Source organism: Papio anubis, chromosome 10 (genome assembly GCF_008728515.1).
Source record: "Papio anubis isolate 15944 chromosome 10, Panubis1.0, whole genome shotgun sequence".
NCBI classification, from domain to species: Eukaryota; Metazoa; Chordata; class Mammalia; order Primates; family Cercopithecidae; genus Papio; species Papio anubis.
In genome coordinates this window covers 13,891,365-13,915,395 of record NC_044985.1, presented here as the reverse complement: position 1 = coordinate 13,915,395, position 24,031 = coordinate 13,891,365, and the positions used below count along the sequence as shown (strand labels likewise).

Below are 24,031 nucleotides of genomic sequence, written 5' to 3'. Positions count from 1 at the left end.
AGAACTTAAAGTATAATAAAAAAAAGAAAAAAGAAAAAAGAAAAATCAGTTACTTAAAGTCTGAATGATGTATTAGTTTGCTAGGCTGCCATAACAAAATATCACAGACTGGGTGACTTAAACAACGAATATTTATTTTCTAGAGTATAGAAGTCCAAGACCAAGTTGTGAGCAGGGAGATTCTCCTCTGAGGCTTCTCTGTTTTGCTCGCAGATCGCTACCTTTTTCTTGTGTCCTCACGTGGCCTTTCCTCTGTGCACCCATATGCCTGGTGTCTCCTTGTGTGTCCAAATTTCCTCTTCTTATAAAGACTACTTTGCTGAACCTCATTTTAACTTAATCACTTTTCTAAATGCCCTATCTCCAAATGCAGTCACATTCTGAGTATGGGGGTTATGGCTTCAACATATGAATTTTGGAGGGACACAATTCAGCCTATCCCATATGGGAATCTCAATTCCTGTGGTCTATAGCTATATTATTTATGTTTGTTTTCACCTAATAATAAAAGTAAAATTCCATTTAAAGCATACTGTTTCTTTTTAACAAACTCTAACTTGTCTTTGTTTATTTATAACCTTTAAAATGTATTGTAAGTTATAGAGTATTCAAATAATCTAGAAGCGTACAACTCAGGAATATGTGTCATTAAAATGTTGCTGCTTATCTTTCAGAGGTTTATATCAGATAGCACTTTTGTAATAAACAAAATTAAGATCATACGCCATGTAGTGCTTTAAAATATAAACAGTTTTTATCACTTAACATTACATTGGGTACATTTTATACAAAAGCTCATACAATAGCAAAACATGATTTATAAATATATATATCACCTATATTTCATAGCTTATTTTATCTTTTCTCCTTTTTATTGATGATAGGAATTTTTAAATGTATATTTTTCAGTAAAACTATGATAAACAAATTTCTATATAAAATTTTTATGTGCCTATAATTTCAAGTTAATAAATTCTGAGAAAGCGGGCATCCACCTAGAATTTTAATCACATTGCCAACTTTAAAAGCAGGAGCGCAGTGTAGTGGAATGAACATGGGTTTTGCAGGTGACGACAACTTGGTTTACTAAGCTCTCCTTCTTACCTATGCGATGTTTTACAAGATTCTTAGGCTTCAGTGTCCCCATCTGTAAATTGGGGAATATTTTATTCTCCATTTTAGGGAGGAAGATTAGGATTAATGTGAGAGCAAGAAACAACACACACAATAAGAATTTAATAAACACAGCTAGTATATAGTTCACTATAAAAGCACAAGAAAATTACACACTCAAAATAGCCCCATCAGGTACTAATGTGCCTTCCTAACTCCTGATTAGATCTGTTTAGTGCCTGACATTTCTGTATTTGCTTCAGCACAACAGAGCACACACTTGAATTCTTCCCTGTACCCCATCAGTGATCCATGAGCTGGTATTTGTTTATGCTAATGTCTCCACACTTTTTGTTCTAATTTACCATGTTGTCATAAAATTTCCGGAGAGAACTGTATCAGATGCTCACACCTTTTCCACTCTTTTCTAAAACCTGTGTGTATCTCATTACCCTTCTCTCTACCCAACTTAGACCCACATTCCCCTCATGTATCAGTTTTTTACTAGCTGACCTTGTTGGAAGAACATATGCCATTTTGTACTTACTCTCTGAAACGAGCTTCACTCTCAATCTTCCTTTACTAATAGTCTTCACCCTCCTTGTTATTATTAACTACAGGAAATTCTCCATTCCTTTCCATATTCAGTTGTCTTTCCTTCAATATCAACCAAGCTGTTCAGTCAATAGGCAGCAGTGACCTCTGGAAATTAGTTCTGACAATATCAGGCCAGTAAATGGCCCCTCTGCACACCAGCAACAAAAACAATTGCCATAAATGTATACATATTAACAAACCTGCACATTGTGCACATGTGCCCTAGAACATAAAGTATAATAATAATTAAAAAAAGAGTGATCTAAAGGGAAGAGAAATATCTCAAAATGAACTTCCCTTTCCTTATAGATTGTCTCAGAATGTTCAGATCATTATGGGTTCAGAAACTCAATGGATTTTAAATAACTCGAGAGCAAAATAAATAGAGGCAAATTGTGTCTTTTAACAAACATGTTAATTTGGCTAAGATGGATCTACTTTCCTCAATATCCCTTCTGGATTAGAGATGGCCAACAGAGTCACTTGCATGAGTTGTAAAGGGTAGAAGTGAAGTGACAGACATTACTTTGGGAAGGTTAATTTCAGTGAGACTATGTAAAGTGTCTTGTGAATTCCAGCTCGCGCTAGCTCACCCCACTTCATGTTCAACTCTTATTCCCAACTTCTGGCTCTGTGGACCAGCAACAATTCCAAGCTTACCACCAGATATAGAGGCTACAGCCTTCCACGGAATTCCCCATCAGTTCTCCTCCATGGTTACACACAGCAGCTGGACCCTCATGGCTTACCAGACGTTTCTGCAAGTTGTGTCTTTTCCACCGCAGCACTGTTTAGGAAGATGGGTCAGAACTTTTCCCTGATTCTCCAATTGCCTTTGTGACCCCGACTTCCTAGACTCCTCTCTCAACTATGTTGTGTCTAGTCTCTGTCGTAAGTTCTTACTCTATAATTTTTATAAGAGTTCTGTTTCCCCGATCAAATACAAATACAGACATTTTCTATTTTTCTTTATTTACCATTTACAACTAGCTACTATTCGTTTGTTTTATTCACGATTCCAAAGATTACAGCCTCTTATAATTAATCACTATGGACACATACAAAGGGGATGCTATTGGTAGTAGAATAGTAAGCATTAGGTTGTTAATCTTGATTTTTTAAGAGTAGTGCCTATACAGTATAGCCAGTTTATATTAAGAAAACAGTCAGGCCTCATATACTTGTGCAAGATACTTAAGAAATAACTGGAAACATCATCAAACATTTTGAGTATTTCAAATATTTCACATTAAAATAATAAATTGAGTAGAGAGGTGAAGAGTATGACTTTGGAATCAAATATACCTGATTTAAATCTCATCTTCATTTACTATTTAGGTAATTTGTCTATTTATTTAATTGCATAATATGTCAATTACCTCACATGTAAAATGTACTTCATGGAGTTAGATTTCTGTAATCCATTTATCAAAATCCCTGGCCTATACTAAGCACTTTTATTATAAAGTGACTATCATTAACTAACATTCTATATTAATCATGTCACATTCATCTTCTTTAATGAACAGTACTCCATGTGGCCATTTTTATAATCTTTATTTTCCATACAGGAAGATTGATGTTTAGGGCCTCTTCCATACAGACTGAATATCTGTACTAATTCATAAATATGTATTTTAGAAAAAGCCTCTCTTGTACCTATAGAGTAAAAATCAAGAAATAAATAATAATTTTTACTCACTAGACTAACCAAGGAGTGTAGAGACATGAATAAACCAAAGAGGGAGGTGATCCAAAAATTATATCTACCTAATGTTCAAGCATGAATCACCTGCAGCTTCCTTCAGCAGATTTGCTTCCTGATTCAAAACAGTGAAATTGTTTTATACCATGTCAGTCAACATAACTAGTGCACAACCCTCAGTTACTTCTGAAAACGTTAGAAAACAGAAGGAAGCTGAACTCAAATTCAAAACTGTACAACAATAATCCTCAATGCACATAATTTTCCTAAAGACAACCAGAAATTAATAGACTTTAGAAAACACACTGGCTTCTGTGGAATAAGTATAGCCACAAGAAATTATCATGAGTTTCTAGTTCCAAACTAATCTTTGTACACGTTTTAAGACCCATTAGGACTAGTTAAAAAACAAGTTTGCTTGTTGTTTTAAATACTATTTTTGGACAAATCAAAATTGACAAATTAGAATTACATACGTTTGCCGGTCGCAGTGGCTCAAGACTGTAATCCCAGCACTTTGGGAGGCCGAGACAGGTGGATCACAAGGTCAGGAGATCGAGGCCATCCTGGCGAACATGGCGAAACCCTGTCTCTACTAAAAAATACAAAAAACTAGCCGGGCAAGGTGGCGGGCGCCTGTAGTCCCAGCTGCTCAGGAGGCTGAGGCAGGAGAATGGCGTAAACTGGTGAGCTGAGATCGGGCCCCTGCACTCCAGCCTGGGCGACAGAGCGAGACTCTGTCTCAAAAAAAAAAAAAAAAAAAGAATTGCATACGTTTATGCCATTATATTTTGCAATTGCATACGTTTATGCAATTATTACAATGTAATAATATAATATATGCAAACAATGTCTAATGATTAGATCAAGGTAATTAGCATATCAATCAAATTGCTTACCTACTATATTTTTGTGACAAAACATTTGAAATTTATTCTTTTAAATATTTTGAAATGTACAATATATTTTTATTAACTATAGTCACCCTGCTGTGCAATAGATCCCAAAACACATTCTTCTTCTCTGAAACTTTGTACCTTTGAATGACAATGCCCCATTTCCTCCATCCCCATTAACCCAGCCTCTGGTAACCATCATCCTACTCTCTACATCTATTAGTTAGACTTTTTTAGATTCCACATATGAGATAATGTGGTATTTACAGCTTAGTTTTGTCATCTGTAAAATGAGAACTGTAAATCCTAACTTACTGGAATATTGTAAATATTAAAATGAAATAATATAAAGAAATAGAGTTTCATGATATATGGGCAAAAGATGTAAATAGATACTTCACCAAATAAAATAGATGCGAAAAGCCATGAAAATATGCTTACTATCATTATTCATTGGAGAAATTTAGCTTAAAATTATTATGAGTCACCCCTACACACCTATCATAATGGCTACAAACCAAACGAAATAGTTCAAGTGAAACAAATATGCTGATACCACGTACTGGTGAGCATGTAGGGCAACCAGAACCCTTATACAGCAGGACTTGGATAATATTACACAGTTGTTTTGGAGAAAGTTTGTATAAAATTTAAATATACACTTATCCTATGACCTAGCAACCTCACTTCCAGGTATTTATTCAAGGGAAATTAAAAAATATGTTCACACAATAATTTGCATGCTTTTATTTATAGCAGATTTGCTCATAATCATCTAAAGGGAAAGTATCCAGATGTTCTTCAACTGGTAAATGTGTAAAGAAACTGTCATAAATTCATACAATGATATGTTCTCCAGCAATACAAGAAAACAGACTATTGATGCACACAACAGCATGAACAAAGCTCAACTGTGTTATGCTAAGTGAAATAAAACAAATTCAAGGCAAAACTGGGTACAAAACAAATCAATGTTTGGTAAAGACCGGGGTCCTAAGGAGAACTTGACTATTTATAGGCATAAAGAATATTTTAGGAGATGATGATGGAACTCTTCTAAATGTTGATTTACTTATAGTAACAGTACTGTGTGATTGTATCAACAAAGAATTGCACACTGAAAAGAATAGTTTTTACTTTGTGTAAATAATACCACAATAAAAAGACAATCTCAGGTTTGTTCAGTCTTTTATAATTTACAATGCACATTTCATACATCATCAGTTTGATCTTCACACAATTTAATTGGTAGATACTATTCTTTTATTTCATAAGTAAAAAATAAACTTTGAATAAAAACAATCAGGATTGATGCCAAGTTTCATGATTCCTGACCAAGTATTCGCTCTGTCAGACATTAAGATGCCCATATTTGTTTGTGTGAATATAAGTTGCCTGATACTCCATGATAGTTTTCTGATTAAATAGTTTTGCAATGAACAACAACCCAATATGTGATACTTTTCATGTTTTCATTTGTTTCTTATTCTTAGAAAAGGCTGAAAATTTTCCTAGATAATTGACTACCCATTGAAGTTTTATATTTTATATCTTTATTCTATTGCTATTCTGACCTTGAAAAAATTAATGCCTAGAAGATGTATCAACAACCCCTCTGCAGAACAACTGCAAGGGAGCTGCTTTTGGAGAATTTAAGAATAGGTTAGTTTTGTTTCTAGCTATAAACTTTCTCACCAAGGACAATAAATTAGACAAGCTAGGAGGTCAGCTTTGAAGGTACTCAAAGCAGACATTTGGCACCAGACAGATTACTTTTCTTTAGTAAGACTGGTAGTTATCCTGTCTCTTTTCCCCCACAGAGAAAGAAAGCCACACAAAGGAATTCTAACCTCATGCAACAAGAAAAATAACACCTCACCCTCAGTGTAAAGGTACTCCCTGAAGAACAATAGCACATCTCTTTTCCCCTAAAAGTTAACCAGCAGCTGGAATGGAGAGTTTCAAACTGGTTTGCCAAAGAGTCCTTTCCCCAATCCCCACCCAAACTACAGAACATTCACATCTTCCATATTGCTCAAGAAATTTAGGCTGATTTTAACTGGGAATTATATGGACATCCCTGCAAGAACTGAAATAGAATTGGCTTGTCCCTTGTAAATGAGGAATCAAATTTACTAAAGGATTAGTGGAGAACAGATAAAAAGAACCATAGAGTCTGTAAATTTTTGTAAAACTAGGATATAGGAGGAAATGCAGTAACAGAAAAAAAAATGGATTTAGAGTCATTTCCATGTTTCTTACTTATGACTGGTAGCTTTAAGCTAGGCCTGTGGCTTTTGTTTGATTGTTAGAAAGAATTCTTGGATCACGAGACCAAAAATTAGCTAAAATAGTTTAGAAGAAATGTTGCATTTAGCATAATAATAATGCTGGATGTCTTGTGGAGTCCCAGATAGGAAAAACAGCAGGATAGCAGAAAAGATAAAAGGAAGAGCTCAAGTTCCAAGAAGACACTGCCCCATTAAAAATCTAACTAGTTTCAAATGCCTCTATCTACACCAATAAATTATAGTCAGAAGGATGAGCAAATATATTGATCAATACTGAACAAATAAACTACGTAGAGATGGGAATAATTTCTAATATGGTGTCTACATCCTCCACTCTGTAGATAGGGATACGAAAAATTTCTGGTTAAGGTGTGATGGGTGAACATTCCAGCTACTCTCTAGTCCACTGTTTCTCAAAGTGTGGTGCCAAAACACCAAGTCATCAGAGATGTATTATAAAATGTGGATTCCTGGGCTCTTTCTCAGATTTTTCAGATTGGAATAAAAAAATGGCATTATCTCAAATTTCCTAGGACATTCATATGCACACTAAACACTGAGACTCAGCACTTCATGCCTTTTTTTCTAATGAATTGAATGTAACAGCTTCAATGCTTTCCCAGGTTCTTTTCCTTCTTGGAAAAGAATTCTTCTTTGTAAGTGTTAGCTCTGGAATCTATAATCTGGCTCTATAAAACTCTCTGGGTACTGGTCAAATGTAGAGTTTGCCAGGATACAATGTTTCCCAATTTTGTTTACTAATGTGTCTCCAGCAGTTAGAGTAGAGGCAGGCTCGTAGTAACCACTCAAACCTTAGCTGTACCTGTTATATTGTTAAATGGTTTTATGTATACTATTGTGATGGATAATTTCATATGCCAAATTGGGTGGACCCCCGGATGTCTAGATTAAACACTTTTTCTGGGTGTGTCTGTGAGTAATATTAGCATTAGAGGTGGGGACCCTTTTCAACATGGGTTAACATCATCTGATCCATTGAGGGCCTGAATAGGAAAAAATCCCAAAGAAGGATGAATTCACCTCATTTTTTTTGCCCCATTGCTTGACCTGGGACCTCTAATTTCCTATTCCGCCTCAGTATTGGGATTTCCATCATTAAATTCCCTGATTCTCAAGTCTGCAGACTCACACTAAATTATGACCCTGCTTTTCTGGATCTCCACTTGCAGATGGAAGATTGGACTTCTCAGTTCTCAGCATCTTTAATGATGTAAGCTGGTTCTTAATAATAAATCTCTCTCTCTTTCTCTGTCTCTGTTTGTCTGTCTGTCTTTCTCCCCCTGTGTCTTTCTTTCTCCATTTCTCCGTATCTCTTGACCCTCCATATTTGCAGTTTCCACATCCACAGATTGAATCAACTGTAGGTTAAAAAATACAATAGTCCAGGAATGCAGAACCCACAGATATGGAGAGACAAGTTTTCATACCAGCAGGTTCCTTTGGGCTGAATGGGAGACTTGAACATCCACAGATTTTGGTATCTGCAGGACTCCCAGATGATACTGAAGGATGACTGTGTGTGTGTGTGTGTGTGTGTGTGTGTGCGCGTGTGTATGATATCAGTTATATGATAGATATATGATATATGAGATACATTAGTCAGGGTTCTTCAAAGACATAGAACAAATGGTGTGTGTGTGTGTGTGTGTGTGTGTGTGTGTGTGCGTGAATATATATTCAATTATTATTTAGTAGGAAAATAAAACTAGGTATAAAATAACAATTACATTTTTGTCTAATAACAGACTCATTGTGATACCAGATCATGAGCTGGAGTAGTACGTTGTCACCCCACAATCATCTTTTTGTTCTCTTTATGTACTCTTCTCCTTAACTGTCAGCCCTTAAAATAAGCCATGCCACCAAATTTCAGCCCAGATTCATGTGTTGTTTTTTTTTTTCCCCACTTGAAAACATTTTTCCTCAAGGAATTATTTTATTTTTAGCTTGTAAGTCCCAGTAACTTAAATACATTTGTTCAGTGAAATAATATTTGTCTAAGTTTACCTTCTTTAGTCAGGCAAAAAATAATAGCAAATCTCTGTGGGTATCAGAACAGAACATTGAAAAGACAGCTACTACTTTAATACATAGATGAGAAACTGAGGATCTTGGTTTTATATCACCCAAACTCTACTGTTTTCTTTCTTGTTTAAATGTTAAATGCATGTTGTATTATTCCATTTTCACACTGCTATAAAGAACTGCTCAAGGCTGGGTAACTTATAAAGAAAATAGGTTTAGTTGACTCACAGTTCAACATGGCTGAGGAGGCCACAGAAAACTGACACTTATGGCAGAAGGAGAAGCAGGAGTGTCTTACATGGTGGCAGATGAAAGACAGCATGTGTAGGAGGAACTGTCAAGCACTTATAAAACCATCAGATCTCATGAAAATTCATGCACTCTCAGGAGAATAGCATGGGAGAAACCACCCCCATGATCCAATCACCTCTGACCAGGTCCTGCCCTCAAAACATGGGTATTATGAGGATTACAATTCAAAATGAGATTTATGTGGGGACACAGAGTCAACCCACATCATTTCTCCCCTACTCCCTCCCAAAGCTCATGTCCTTTTTGCGTTTCAAAACCAATCATGCCTTCCAGACAGTCCCCCAAAGTCTTAACTCATTTCAGCATTAACTAATACAGTCCAAAGTCTCATCTAAGATAAGGTAAATCCCTTCTGCCTATGAGCCTGTAAAATCAAAAGCAAGTTAGTTACTTCCAAGATAAAATGGGGGTACAGGCATTGGATAAATACTCCCATTCCAAATGGGAGACATTGGCCACAACGAAGGGGCTACAGGCCCATGCAAATCTGAAACACAGCATGACAGTCATTAAATCTTAAAGCTCTGAAATGATCTCCTTTGATCGCATGTCTCACATTCAGGGCACACATGCAAGAGGTGGGCTCCCACAGCCTTGGGCAGTTCCACCCCTGTGGCTTTGCAGGGTACAACCCCCTGGCTGCTTTAATGGCCTGATGTTGAGTGTCTATGGCTTTTTCAGGCACAAGGTACAAGCTGTCAGTGGATTTACCATTTGGGGATTTAAAGGACGATGGCCCTGTTCTCACAGCTCCACTAGGCAGTGGCCCAATAGGACTCTGTGTAGGGGCTTCAATCCCACATTTCCCTCCTACATTGCCCTAGCAGATTCTCAATGAGGGCTCCACCCCTAAAGCAGACTTCTGCCTGGGCATCCAAGTGTTCCCATACATCTGTTGAAATCTAGGAGGAGGTTCCCAAACCTCAATTTTTGAATTCTGTGCACCTAGAGGCTCAACATCAGGTGGAAGCTGCCAAGCTTGAGATTTGCACCCTCTGAAGCAATGGTCCAAGCTCTACCTTGGCCCCTTTTAGCCATGGCTGGAGCTGGAGCAGATGGGATTCAGGATACCAAATCCTGAGGCTACGCAAAGCAGTTGGCCCTGGGATCAGCCCAAAAAACCATTTTTTTCTTCCTAGGCCTCAGGGCCTGTGCTGGGAGGGGTTGCTGTGAAGGTCTCTGACATGCCATCGAGTCATTTGCACCATGGTCTTAACTATTAACATTTGGCTCCTCATTACTTATGCAAATTTCTGCTGCCCTCTTGAATTTCTCTCCAGAAAATGCATTTTTCTCCTCTACTTCATGGTCAGGCTGCAAATATTCCAAACTTTTATGCTCTGCTTCCTCGTGAAAGCTTTGCTGCTTAGAAATTTCTTCTGCCAAATATCCTAAATCAAATATCGAAAGTTAGAAGTTTCACAAATATCTAGGGCAGGGGCAAAGTGCCACCAGTCTCTTTGCTAAAGCTTGGCAAGAATGATCTTTACTTCAGTTCCCAATAAATTCCTCATTTCCATCTGAGACCACCTTAGCCTGGATTTCATTGTTCACATCACTATCAGAATTTTGGTCAAAATCATTAAACAAGTCTCTAGAAAGCTCCAAAGTTTCCCACCTCTTTCTGTCTTTTTCTGAGCCCTCCAAGCTGTTACAATCCCTGTATGTTACCCAGTTCCAAAGTCGCCTCCACATTTTCAAGTATCTTTAGAGCAGTATCCCAGTCTCCAGGGTACCAATTTCACTGTATGAGCATGTTTTAATACTGCTATAAATAACTACCCAAGACTGAGTAATCTATATAGAAAAAAAGGTTTAACTGACTCAGTTCCACATGGCTGAGGATGCCTCAGGAAACTTAAAATCGTGACGGAATGAGAAGCAGACATGTCTTACATGGCAGCACATGAGAGAGAAGATGTGTAAGAGGAACTGTCAAACACATATAAAGCCATAAGATCTCATGAGAACTCACTCACTATCAGAACAGCATGGGGTAAACACCCCCATGGTCCAATCGCCACCCACCATGTCCCATCCCTGACACATTGTGGGGATTACAATTTGAGACAGAGATTTGTATGGGGACACAGAGCCAAATCATATCACATGTTTCAATATTAAGTTGCACATGATCAATAAAACTAGTGAAATGATGCAGTAATTATGTAGAAAAATATAACTAGTCCCACCCATCACTTATGTACCTTAAAAAAACCTTATAGTATAGCTGACATATGTATTCACATGTAAAAGGTTTTTTTTGTTTTTTATTTTAATGAGATAGTATTATACACATTTAATTGCAACCTGTTTTCCTCAACAGTATTTATGGATTTCTCTCCTGGCTATTAGATTATCCAGTGCAATTTTATCTCAATCTTTTTTAATTTTTTAGAATTTAGATTCAAATCAATTTATTTTACTTTTTCTGTAAATATTCGGTTTGTCTCCAGTGCTTTGCCAAGATAAACCATACCATGATGAAATTTTCTATAAATCATATTTTCAAAATGTGCATCAAAATGCATATACTTTTTACTTTTAATGAACTTTTCTAAATTAGCTTTTTAAATAAAAGTTTTTGTTCTCATTAGCAATGAGTTCCTATTTTATATGTTCACTCATAAGATCTTCCTTTACTATTTTTTTCAAATTTTATAAGGCAACATCTCATTGTAGATTTTATTATACATTTTCTAATGACTGATGAGATTGAACAATTTTCATAAGTTCATTAGCCATTGCTGCAACTAAATTTCAAGGAATCTGGAACACTTAAATTATTTCTTCAGGAAACTGTTCAGAAACACTTCTGTCACTTGAAAAATACAAATACATTACTTGGTATCAAGTATACAGATGCTAACATTATGAGAGAATAGAACCATAGGAAATGAATGGTCCTCTGTCTTTACCACCTACCATATGGAGTATATTGAGGCAGTAGTCAAGGTGTGAGCAGGTAGCACCATAAACAGACTATACTCAGCATCATTCTGGAAGGACTCTGCACGTTTGTGAGGAGTTGAACCGTGCTGTGATAGTATGGAGAAAGACGAATCTAAATAAGGTGAAAGGATAGCCATAGAGAAACTTTGTTCTAACTAGAAGCCAGGTCAGTAATGAATAAGAAAAAACCTGTGGGTGAAGTTCAAATGTTGTCTTCTAAGAATTGATTAAACAGCTAAGCCTTCACATGTAAGTTAAACGTACAAACACTTGCCAGCAAGTGACTTGTAGACTTTTGTCAATTCTGGCTATTCTTAGAAGGCCATGTTTTCTTCTGAGAAAACTGGAATAGTGCACTAAATAAAGCTCCTGGGCAGCATCTAAGTGGCCATGGCCATGCCAACTCAGAGAAGCACTAGCAATTTACTCAGGGAACTCCTTCAACTGCTTCCTCGCCATCCTGAGGAAGGTCAGGCTGTAGGTTTATGATGACAAAGACATAGACTAAATAGACAAAATTACTGAAGTGACTTCTGGATATCTCTCCCATCATTTGAAGGAATTCTGCAATCCAAATCTTGGACATCACCTATTCCTTTGCAAGCCTGATGGATTTGGAATTATCAAACATGACATCATCATTTCTGCGAATCTCAACTTCAGCAGCAATCCCATTGTAAGCCGTTGAACAAGCAACCACTTTTTCTCTTCAGCACCTCTCTTAACAGAGCTGTCACATTGCTGGAAGCCCTGAGAACAGTGGGCTGACTAATGCTGTCCCTTTTGCATGGAGATAGGTCAGTGCAGACCTGTCTGAGGTCTCCCTGAATGACCTGGTTCAATGCAGGCTAACCAGTCAAGAGCAAGACACTTGTTCCTGCAGAGAAGATCTAGTTCTTCATAGGAAAATCACAAAAAGAAATGGCTCTGTTGCCTTTAAGAGAAATCAAAGCCTGCTCAAGATACTCTTTTTTTTTTCTGTTCCAAGAGAGGTGTATGAATATACTGGACACATTTCAATCAAGTGGGCTCTTTTGACTAGTTTAATCCTAGCAAGATAAGCAAAGGAAAAAAAAAAAGACTACCAGAATAAACTGTCACTTCCAAATTTTCCCTCTTCAACATGAATAGTCTGTCATCCAGATGAGTCATTTTGTCACACTGAATTACCTCATAGAGCAGGCCAGTGCTCATAATTCAAAATATTATGTCTCTCCTTTAAAACCAATTGTGACATAAACCCATTTATGATATAAGTGGTTGCAAGTTCCCCAAGTGTTTATCCCTGAGTATAATGAGACTGAGTAAAAATGGCACAAGATGAAGGTGAAGAGACATGCCAGACATCGAGAGGGAAGAACCTTTTATAAAGATGTTGTCAGTGGGGCAAGACATTGATAAATCAGGTTGTGGGAATCAAATTATAAATTATAGCAGCCTCACTGGAAGAGCTTCAGCCTCCGAAATGATGGAGCAATATTGCATGGTTTTATCCCTTTGGTACCTCCATTTGAGTATCTTTAATGATATTTCATGTTTAATAATGCTATAACAGTATTTTTACTCACTGTTCCAGAAAAAGAATGCCAAGCTAACATACGTTGTGTGCACTCATGCAAAACAAATGTGTGATAAGGAGACTTAATTGTATATGTAGAGTTAATGTCAAAATGCTTTTATAAGTTAGGCTAGATATTATGATGCATGAAGTAGAAGATGATAATCTATGTGAAACTGATCATTTAATGTTAAATTTAGCAGATCAATATTACATGAATAGTATATTTTATGAAATAAATTTCAAGTAATTGTCTTGGGAAATTTAAAGAACAAGATGTTCCAGATATTTAACTTGTAATATTTTTCCATTTTTGATATGAATTGAAAAGTATGGCACTAATTTTTCAATTGGGTTACCCACTGTGGACTCTTCTACCAATCTGTGAGACTTTGACCACTTCATTTTTACACCTGTCTATATACATCCACTGAGTGACTACTGTGTGCCAGAATCTGTGCCGGTCAGTGAAGACACAAATGCAGAGGGTTCACCCCTGACTGCAAGATTTTTATATTCTAATAGAAGGCAGATATGCAAATAATAGCAAAAACATAAGACATGTGCAGTATTTGAAACATAAACAGATGCAATAACAGCAGGTGGAAAACAGCATATAAATTTACCTAAATAAAAAAGATCAACCTTCAAAGAGAAAGTAAATTAGATTTCTAGAAATATGGAAATTTACGACTCCAAATCTTGGGAGGGCATTCTAGGTGGACATGAGAAATATTTGTGAATTAGGGCAAAAACAAGTAACATAATTTCTCAAAACAAAGAATAAGTCATACAAAAAAGTGTAGAGATATAGGAGAAGTCATATCACGACAGAGCTTTTATGTTAATAATTATTTTCTAATAAGTTGAAAGAAATTTAAAAACATGAAGCACAGGAATTACAAGATCAGCTTTAGAAAATGTAGAGATTTTGGTTGTGCCAATCACACACTGGAAGGTGTTAGGGATCAGGTGGAATGAATGTCAGAAATTCCAGGATGAAAAATAGAGAAATTGTTAAGATTCATTTGCCAAGAGCCTGACTTAGGTCTATGAAATTTCTTGTAAATTGCCACAGCTATGTAGTTATGTTTGCAGAGTTGTTTATAGTATTCCTTATTATCATCTCATTATCTGTGAGGCTAGCAGTGAATATATTGTCTTTCATCCCTATTATCAACTATTTCTCTTTTGCTTTAGTCTTTCTAAAGTCGTATCAACTTTGTCCATCTTTTCATAAAACTTCTTTTGTTTTCATTTTTCTCTGTGCTTTTCTGTTCTTATTTTTGTTGTTTTCTGTTATTATCTTTGTTACTTTCTTTCCTCTGTTTGATTTAATTTTGGCTTATTTCTCTATTATTTTTCTAATTTTTTAATGTGGAAGCATGGTACTGTATTAACATATTTCTTCTTTACCAATACAAGCATTTTAGTGCTATAAATTTCCCTCTCAGCATTGTTCTAGCTGCATCTTACTAATTTTTCTTTTTTATTGAGTTCAAAGTATTTTCTAAATTATGTTAAAATTACCTCTTTGCCTCAAATATTATTTTGATATGCGTTGTTTACTGTTTCAGTGTTTAGACATTTTCTTCATATCCTTCTCCTAGTAATTTCTAATTTAATTTCATAAGGTCTGAAAATATACTTTGTACAGTTTTAAATCTTTTAAATTTGTTAAGGTCTAATTTGTAGCACAGGTTTGACAGATCTGGTTTAGTATTACAAGTACATTTAGGTGGGGTGTTCTATAAATGTCAGTTAGATCTAGTTAGTTTATGGTATTCTTAATGTTTCTAGAGCCTCACTTATTTTCTACCCACTAGTTCTATAATATTACTCAGAAGGAAGTATTGAAATTAATTATAATTGCGGACTTAACTATATCTTATTTCAGTCTTGTTAAATTTTGCTTCATGCATTTTCAAGCTCTGTTTTTAGGTGCATACATATTTAGAAGTTCTAAGTTTTCTTGGTGAATTATCCCTTTTATCAATATCTCTGTTTTCCCTGGTAATTATTTTTTGTTCAATATGAATATAGCCACTCTAGCTTTGTTTCATTATTGCATGAAAAAACTTTTTCTACACTCTTTTTCTTAATTCTACTTGAAGTGGACTTTGTGTAGACATCATAGAGTTGAATTATATTACATATTCTATCTGAAATTCTGTACTTTAATTAGTATGTTTAGATATTTACATTTAATGTAATTATTCATATGCTTATAATTACGTATAATAATATGCATATTTAATTTTTTCATATTCACCTTTAAAGACCATTCAGAATCAATATTTTACCATGTCATTTGGAATATAGAAATATTAACATTGTATAGGTCCCCTTGTTCTTTTATGCTACATACGTGTCTTATACGTTTTATCTACACACAGTAAAAACCTCATCTGGCAATGTTATAGTCTCTGATTTTAGTTGAAATCAGCATTGCCAGAATGCTATTTTTAACAATTCAAGAGAAGAACAGACAAATATTTACCTGGATATTTTCCAATTCTGTTGTTCTCTTTTATTCCTTAAGTCCCAAGTTTGTTTCAATTTATACCTCCAGTAAACCACTTCTCAGTTTTTCTTTAACTAAGTGCCTTAATTTCACCTTCATTCCTAAAGAAGATACAATAACTGAATATACAATTCAGGATTGTTTTACATCTTTAAAAAATATTACGCCACGTCCCTCTGAACTCAATAATTATGAGAATTTTATATTCTTTTAAATACTTGTTTATCTATAGGTTATTAATCATTTTTCTCTGACTACTTCCAATTTTTTTGTCTTTTGTTTTCACTGGTTTGTTATAATGTATCTGACTAGATTTCCTTCTTAGGGTTTGTTCAGTTTCTTGAATTTGTAAGTTTATATCTCGTGTCAATGTAAGACATTGCCAGCTGTCATTTCTTCCCATTTTTGTCATTTCTTCCAGAGAGGAATCTCTGTCCTCTCCTCTGGGACTTTGATAAAACAAATGTTTGAAATTTCATTGTTTTTCCCATGATCCCTCATCTTTGTTCATTGTTTCCTATTTTTTAAATCTCATTTTCAGATTGCATAAGTTTTACTGCTCTATCTGCAAATTTACCAAGTTGTAATTTTCTTCTCTGTTCTGATATTAAGTCCATCTAGTAAGGATTTATTTTGATGGTTTTTTTAATATCTACAATTTTCTTTTGGTTCTGTGTTATTTATCTTTTTTGAGGCTTTCTATTTCAACACATTTTTCAAGAGTATTTATCATTCCTAGTTAGAGCATTTCTGTAATAGTTGCTTTAATGTCCATTGGATATTTTCAATACCCATGTCATGTTGGTGTTGCTGATTATCTTCTTCCACAGGAGTCAAAATGTTCATGTTTTTAAAAAATATTTTATGAGTTTTTATTTTGTCCTGCATATTTTACATATTATGTTGTAAAATTCTAGGTTTTAAAACATCCTATGAAAATGTTATTATTTTTTGTTTTAGCAGGTCATTGAACTGATTAGGTAAAGCTACTAGTTTCATTCAGCTTCCTGAGTGTCCTGGTTCTAATATTACATCTATTTTCAAAACCTTGGTAGTAGTCTTCAAATTTGTTCAAGACATGTCCCATCTAATGGTTATTCTGGGACCTAGATGGTGGTCTATCTTTTAATTCATTTCTGAAAGTGTTTGGCATGCTGGTTAGAATCAGTCCTGCCGCATAGAGCTTGGAGGTGAGCTCTGGAGTTCACTAGATTAAGAAAATGTGGCACATATACACCATGGAATACTATGCAGCCATAAAAAAGGATGAGTTTGTATCCTTTGTAGGGACATGGATGCAGCTGGAAACCATCATTCTCAGCAAACTATCGCAAGAACAGAAAACCCAATACTGCATGTTCTCACTCATAGGTGGGAATTGAACAATGAGAACACTTGGACACAGGAAGGGGAACATCACACACCAGGTCCTATTGTGGGGAGGGGGGAGGGGGGAGGGATAGCATTAGGAGATTTACCTAAGGTAAATGATGAGTTAATGGGTGCAGCACACCAGCATGGCACTTATATACATATAAAACAAACCTGCACGTTGTGCACATGTACCCTAGAACTTAAAGTATAATTTAAAAAATAAATAAATATTTTTACATATCTTTTCTTTGTCCCTTCCTCTACATGGCCTCCTTGGTCTTTTACGGTTTATTGGAGGTTCCATTTCAGTCCTGTGGACAGAAAATTGAGATTCTGTTTTACCTGTTCTGCTGTGTATTGCTACTTTTGTTCCTGCAATGCAGCCACTTTTAAATTGGTTCTACTAAATAATGCAGGATAATGTTCCCATATTGGGTTCTTTAATCTTAATCACAACTGTAAAGACAATGTTTCATGTGGAAACAGGTTTGAGGTGGTAGGGTATGGACAACTTTGTGGGTCAATTATTCTGCCTACCATAGCCCACTTTCTGGCCTTCAAAATTCACATCTTTCACACATGCGGAAGACATTCGCCACATCCCAAGGTCCCCAAAAGCATCAACCCATTAAACATCAACAAAATCACTTCTAAATTTTATCAGATAAAAATTCCAAATATTATCTATATTAGATATGAATGAGGGTCTAATTTGTTCTCAGGCGCAATTCTTCCTTATTTGTGAACATGTGAAACTTAACAAACAAGGTATTGGCTCCAAAAAAAATCATGATGGAACAGCCATGGAAAAATAATTTTAGACATACGAGTTGTAAAATGGAGAAAATGAAAGGGGAAAAGCAGTTACTAATACCAATCAATTAAAAATTTCAGCTAAATAAACTACATTTGTTTTCCAGAGAATAATCCTCTTTGACTCATGGATCTATCTCTGGACTCACAGCTCTGCTCCCTGGACTTGCGTCTCTGGTCTCAGAAGAGAATAGAAATGCTGCTCATATGTGTCTGCAGCTGAGTGGTTGTTCTGATCTGATTCCTGCCAGGATAATTTTTGAGGTCTTTCATGTTGTACTCTCTGCCCCTTTTGATCCAAACTGTCATTGGTTTTACTATGTGAAATTCCCAAAAATCATGTGGGTTTTCTGTATGGTTAATATGGATTTACCTCATTACATAAAAGGTCCATCTACAAATTTTTCATAGAAAAATCCTTTTATATTTTTGACTTTTACTTATATGGCTGAGAGAGAAAATTCTTAAGCTTTCCAGATGCTCTCTGGAGACAATCTATGTGTTGGACTTTTAATCTCTTCTAGGCATCTTTGTGTGATTGAAAAGTCTGTTGTTCTCTTCTAAGATATTAGCAAAGGGTTGTATAGCCACATCCTCAATTTCGCCTTTAGAGGATGCCTTTCTGACATGGAAACTCTTCATTTTGGAAGCTTTTTTCATCTTAATAGGCTGAAAGTTTTCACAATCAAGTCCCACGTCTTTTGTGTTTAACAGTTCTTCTCTCAATTTACTGTTTTTCTCTCCAATTTTGCTCTAAGCAACATGAAGAAACCAGACCACATCTCTAACATTTTGCTTGAAAATCTCGTCAGCTGAATATCCAATTTGTCATTTACAAGTTCTATTTTTCACCTAATTTTAGGACACAATTGCAGTAAACTCACTGCCACTATATAACAAGGATCTCCTTTCTTCTACTTTCTGATAACATGTTCTTCACTTCCTCCTAAGCCCCCATCAACATTAACTTTAAGGCTGCTGTTTTTATTTGCAGTCTGTTCACAACCATTTAGGTGCTCTCTAGGGGGACATGGTTTTCCATTATGCTTCTTACTTCCTTCTGAGCCCTCACTGACAGAATCATCCACATTCATATTTTTGCTAAGTTTTTGCAAGGCAATATACATATTTTCCATCATGCTACTCAAAATTCTTCCAGTCTCTTCCTAGTGCACAATTCCCAATCCACTTCTGCAATTTCAGGTATTTTTTACATCTGCACTCCAGTTTCAGATATGAAACTCTCATTTGCTTTCTATTGCTGTTATAACACATTTCCCCAAACTTAATGTTTTAAAACAACAACAAAAAAAGTCAGACATTCAACATGCATCTCGTTAGGCTACAATCAAAGCGTTAACAGGGCTGCTTTTCTTCCTGGAGGCTCTAAATGAGAAGCCATTGCCTAGCTTTTCCAGCTTCTGGATGTCACCCACATTCTTTGGGCCCCTTTGTCTCTCATCTTCAAAGCTGGTAACAGTGCAGTCTCTCTGACCCTTCTGTAGACTGTATATTTTGCAGACTGCAGCTTGGAAAGGTTGCTATGATTTTATTAATTCATATGATTAGATTGGACCTGGTTGGGGAATTCTCATCTCAAATTTATTTATTTATTTATTTATTGAGACACAGTCTGGCTCTGTCACCCAGGCTGGAGTGCAGTGGCACGATCTCGGCTCACTGCAATGTCTGCCTCCCATGTTCAAGGGATTCTCCTCCCTCAGCCTCTCAAATAGCTGGGAGTACAGGCACCTGCCACTGCACCTGGCTAATTTTTGTATTTTTAGTAAAGACAGGGTTTCGCCATGTTGGCCAGACTGGTCTCGAACTCCTGACCTCAGGTGATCCACTCGCCTCGGCCTCCCAAAGTGCTGGGATTACAGGCATGAGCCACCACGCCCAGCCAAATTCCTCAATCTTAACCACAGCTACAGAGTCCCTTCTGCCATGTAAGGCAACATATTTATAGCTTCCATGGATGAGGGTGTGGGCATCTTTTTGGTTGGGAGAGCATTATTCTGACTACCACATAATGGAAACTAGAGGTTAATCTGATAAGTGGAGAAAATATTCTGTATATGGTGAGTCAGGAAATAAAGCAAGCCGAAAATACTGTATACCCTTATGTCATGGGTTAAGAAGTAAAACAAATCTGTAAATCTTGGATGAATGAATGATCAAACTCATTTATAATACACTCTATGCCTAAATTGCATAAATTCTCTACCATGTGAAATCCCCAAGAGTTGATAATTTCAGGTGTGAGAGAGGATTGCATAAAGTTTGAAGCAGGTTTATAAAGCTATTTCAAAGGAAAAATTCATCTTTTATCTACTCTATTTTCTAAGTGTAGATGTACTTCAAGAGAGTATGAGAGTTGAGGGGTCAATTACAAAGGAGGCAGTATATCTTTAAGCTCAAACTAACAAAAATGAGACTAATAATTTAGAAAGTTGGAAGAAGAGACTGTGGGAAAATTATGAATGGTAAAAATCAGAGTTACTGTATTAAAGTCTCTGGACACTTGAATGAGTTCTTAATTACTAAAAGAAATAAGTTTAATGTAAACAAAATTAACTTACATTGCAAGCAAACTATTAAGCAACTACTGAGATTGACTGCCCAAAAGGTATTTCCAAACCATTTCTCTGCTACTTTTGACTACAGAGGATTAAAAATCCAAAACCCTGTATTTCCTATCCTACCTTGTAGCTCTGCATAGATGGGAAATTCAATGTGGGTCTACGAGAAAATGATTAAGTCCTCTGTAAGGTTTATCTAGATAGCTTTTCGTTTTCTTGAGTAAAAGTAATAGATTTGGTTAAAACGCTACCATCTCTCCCTTCTACCTCACTTAGATAGGAAAATGATGCTTAGAATGAAGGCAGTGATCGTGTGACCATAATGGCATGGTGAAGAGGATTATGGAGATTCTTTCCCAGATACCATCAAGCCAACAGAAGCTGCCTACTGTGCAAGCCACTGTAAATCTAATCTTCATTGAGTCTAATATTTCCAATTAATAAAGTCAGTGAAAGACTTGTAGTAATTTTAGTTTCACAAAAATATTCAGGGAATTGAATTAATGTTGGAAACCCAAATTAAGAGGGGGTGGGGATAGAGGAGGACTGCTTTCTAATCATTGAATACATTGTATCATTCAATATCATTCTTATTCTCTAATGCAGGACCTCTGTCAGATAGAGAGAGATGGGCTGAGTAAGCAGTCATGGTGCAGACCCAACCCATGCTAGTGTGAGAAAGATGTAATTATCAAATCAAAGTAAATAGTAAAGAGGAGGGAAAAAATGATGTAATTAGGGGAAGGCATGGTCTTAGGGAATAGGGACCTTAGAGATAAATAACGAATTTTTAATCTAATTTGTATCAAACATGCCTGAATTGCATTGCCAATGTTATGGATTAGGTTCTTATATTAATGACTTCCATGTTTTCAGCAACTGCCCTTTCACTGAGGATGTCAAATTCATGAAAAGAATTTTGAAGGCCACCCACTTCCGTATTTTCATGGGAGCTCTGCATCCGTACTCTGAATGTGTGAGCCGTCTGCCCGGCTCTTACGGGACCTTATTCGTGTCAAGTAGACTACACCATAAATAGCAGAGACAAGGACAAATGCCAGGTTTAGGATTCTTTATTTGAGAAAGATATGAACAATAAAACTACATATTCTACAGAATAAGGTGCTTCCCACTTGTGGCATCTGATAAGTCTTAAAATGTCCCTGTTATGATCCAGACTTTGCACTCAGATGTCCTCCAACTACCTTGCATGCAACTGAAAGAATAATTGACACTATTCTAGTTTATAGAGAAGGAATAGATTCTGGTTATATTGGACCATTAATTTGTTTAATGGTTGTGAACAGCTTCCGCCCCTCCTTAAGAACCGTCACCACTAAATCTCTACTGCTTCCATTTGGGTGTTTGATTTGGGCAATTCCACATGTCCCATAAGAAATAATTTAGTATGTCTGTGAGATAGATGACAGGGTTTGGATCTTTTCTCCTGGGAGATTTAACCTGGAAATTCTTTTTAATGCTAATGGCAGTTATTCATGTCAAGGCTGGCATATTGATGGAGGAATACACTCCTAAATCTGTTTTTACAGTTTGTGTATACTTCGAAGGATTTTACCACCATATGGTCCTTAAAGATTTGTTATCAGTCCATCCACAGTGGTTACAAAGTCAGATATATATATCGTTCATACAGGTATTCCACTCCTCTAGCCTGGGAAAGAAACCTGAAATAAAGATGTTAACTGCTAAAGGAAAGTGAAGAGATGTAACCAATGTAATAAGACTGATTCTCACTTATCTTTACACTTCCCATACAACAGCAACCTGGTGAGCTATAGATGGCCATTGAATGAGTGATGTACACATTTTCCCTCTTTACGTGTCTACAAACGAAAGACAGGTATAAAGGACACCAGAAATGGTTGCTCTCTGGAATGAAAACTTGACTAGAAATTGGCATACGGCATTCCAATTAAGAAACCCAATTGCCCCGGTTCAAATTCTAGCTGTGCCTCCTTCTAGCTACATAATCTTAGCAGAGTTATTTAATTTCTCTTTGCCTCAGGTTCCTCATATATGAAGAGGGTAAATAGTATTATAATTCATCCACTTCCAAATTAAAATAAGTTCATATATTTAAAATCCTTAAAGCAGTGCCTGCTGTAGAGTAAGCATAATTTAAACTCTTATTACTACTTAGCTCACTATATCATTAAGATTTACACCTTTAAATAATTATTTAGAATTTTCTGCCTATTTTTAAGAAGATACTTGTCTTTGACTCACATAATTTTTTTTACAGAAAATAAGACAGTATCTGTGAAGGTGTATTGAATCATCAAAGTAACATAAATATAAGTGAAGATTACTATCCTTATAGTCACCCATCCAAAAGATAGCAGTTTTAAAGTCAAGACACTATGTCTGAAAGCATTCACTCATTTCTTTATTTAAGCCCAATTTCTGCATATGCAAAAATCTCATTTACAAGTTATGATTTTAAATTATCTAAATATGAAGCTGTCTGTAAATCATAATTATATTCTTTATCTAGAAATTTGGTGTGGTATTTTCACAGATCTCATCTCAATTCTCTTCCTATTTTAGCTACGAGAAATAGTGTTAGCATTTCTTTTTTCAAATTTTGGACATCAGTGTTCTGAACAATAATAATGATAGTAAATTATAAAGTATCTGATAAAGTAGCCTGGGGATACATTTCTTCGACTTGCAAAGGGGACTTTTAATATGTGATTAAGGTTATATACTTGAGATGTGGAGACCATCATGGATTATCCAGATGGGCCTAATCTAGTCACAAAATCCTGAAAAACAGAGACACTTTTCCAGTGTTCAGAGAGATGTGACGGTGGAAGCAAAGACAGGAGAGATCCAAAGTGTGAGAGGTATTCAAGGCACCATTGCTGGTTTTAAGGTGCAGGAAGAAGTCATGAACCAAGGAATAAAAGCCGTCTCTAGAAACTAAGAATGTACTGTACTTGACAGTGGGCAAGGAAATGAAGACTTCATTCCTAAAACCACAATAAAGTAAATTCTGCCAATAACCATTTTGAGTGAAGAAATGGATTCTCTCCTAGAGCCTCCAAAAGGGAACACAGTCTTACCAACAATATGATTGTAGCCCAGTGAGACCCATTTTGGAAATCTGACCTCTAGAACTGTAATATAATAAATTTATGTTGTTTTAAGCCTCTAAGTTGACGGCAATTTATTACAGCAACAATAGAACACTAATGGTTTGACATATGGTATGCACTATATGTGTTTATTCTTTTTATTATTTTGC

The 24,031-nt window shown here is 35.9% G+C and overlaps 1 long non-coding RNA gene across 1 annotated transcript; it reads left to right on the top strand.

The window, feature by feature from the left end:
* Window positions 1-13,086: 13,086 nt before the first annotated feature.
* On the top strand, window positions 13,087-21,230 carry LOC103877289. The gene is made up of 2 exons (XR_636926.4): window positions 13,087-13,412; window positions 21,040-21,230. It is a non-coding gene; the product is annotated as an uncharacterized LOC103877289 (long non-coding RNA).
* The last annotated feature ends 2,801 nt before the right edge of the window (window positions 21,231-24,031 follow it).